Raw genomic sequence first — 2,020 nt, 5'->3', positions numbered from 1 at the left:
ATTGAACCTTTCCTACCTGGCAGTCTCTGCTGCCCACCAAAACTGAAACCATGATCAATACATCTTCATTGTGTGTTTGATCAATTTCCGATGGAAGAAGTTGGTAGAATTCTTTTATTTCATCCTCGCTGGCTTTAGTGATTGGTGCGTAAATTTGAATAATAGTGGTATTAACTGCTCTTGCAGTTAAAGGCCCAATATTTAACCCACTATGCTTACCAGAACTTACAAAGTTCAGAAATAACCAATAACCCCAATTCTATCCTTGAACATTTATTCTGTTTTTCAAATTTATTAATTAGTGATGCATTTTTTTTGTATCATAAACTTTGAAGATGTTTTAAAATGACTAAAATGCCTAGATATTGTTATTAGATTCTTATTTCATATATAAACTCAGAGTCTCAGTGCCCTCTATTGACTTACATCATACTTATGCCATGGTAGTTTTAAGTTACTAAGAAGCTATGAAATTATTAAATTTAAATTGGATATATAACAAAGACATAATGGACATAGTTAAAGTAAAAGACACTTGACAAGCAATAATTCATATTTTTCTTTAGGCCTTTGTTCATTCAAAAATAACATATATTCTGTCAGGAAAATAAAATCAAATGATAACTTGATAGTTCTTTTGCAGTTACTTTATTATGTTAACTATAAAAGAGTGTGATGTAAATGGTGAGTATTTTAAGTACTCATGGGAATGTAAACCTCCTATTAATTTAATTATCTTTTAAATAAGGAAATAAAGTAAAAGCTTAATCTATGTTTTCTAATAGTATATAGGAGTTGCCCAACCAAACTTTTAAATTCAAAGCCTCCTATTTGTCACTGAATGAAATATAGTAGAAATAATTTGTTTCATTCTCCATAATCAGAAATACAGCTGCTGTTATCTATCTCAAGATTTGAGTGCATTATCCCCTTAGAACTAGAAATACTTTTCAAAATAATTTGTTTTTAAAGGTGTCATTTATTAGTATATAATTGCTGATAAATACTACTGAGTCAGTTATGATCCACAGTGACTCTTTATAGGGTTTCTGAGGAGTGGCTGTGAGTTTGAACCACTAACCCTACAGTTCAAACTGACTTTTCAGTCCAGCACATTAACCCATAGCACTACATCAGGACTCCTATTAGCATGTAAATCATATAAACATAGAAGTTGCAGAAATTGCTGTGATCTGAAAATGCTTGTGAAATAACAATGATACTGAATACCATCAATGTTTCCTGTAGCTTTGCTACTACATGTTCCCCAATAATTTTTTATACAAAGAAAAAAATATAAAAAGACAGGAGCATAAAAATTAGTTATATTTTGTTAATGTAACTGTTAAGTTGAAATTTGGATTTTATTTTCAATATTCTTCTCTGATTTTATTTTTTTAAAATAATCATTATAAAGCTCTATGGTGACCATTTTATCCTGATTAAATACTATAATCCTCTTATTTGTACAGATTTGTGCAAGTCCCTGGTGTGTTTCAGATTTATTAAACATTAGAACTAATGAAGCTCATGCAGTGCTTCTGGGCAATTATTACTTGCAGTCAAAAATGAAACTCAGTTTCAAGTCATCTCCATTTGTGTGTAGAAACTAAATGATTAGTGTGGACTTTGCACATTTGTAGATTTACTTTTTCAGAAAATGAAATTATAAATTTCAAGCTCTTGGAATCATTTTATCTTCTATTTAATTCTGCATGTAATTGGAAAATTTCTTTAATATAAAGGACTTTCCAAATTTAAATTACACTAATTCTGTCGTGGCACTGTGGGTTAATGCGCCAGATCACAAAGCTGTTTGAACTGCAAGGTTAGCAGTTCAAACTCATCAGCAGCTCCTCAAAAACCCTATATAGGTCGCTACAGGTCAGAACTGGCTAGAAGGTACTTAACAACAACAACAGCAATATGATTAACATGTCATGATGTGGCACTATGGGTTAATGCACTGGATTGCAAAGTCAGTTTGAACCACGAGATCAGCAATTTGAGCTCACTAGTC

The sequence above is a fragment of the Chrysochloris asiatica genome, unplaced genomic scaffold, assembly GCF_000296735.1.
Source record: "Chrysochloris asiatica unplaced genomic scaffold, ChrAsi1.0 scaffold00112, whole genome shotgun sequence".
NCBI classification, from domain to species: Eukaryota; Metazoa; Chordata; class Mammalia; order Afrosoricida; family Chrysochloridae; genus Chrysochloris; species Chrysochloris asiatica.
Note: the sequence above shows the minus strand (reverse complement) of the source record.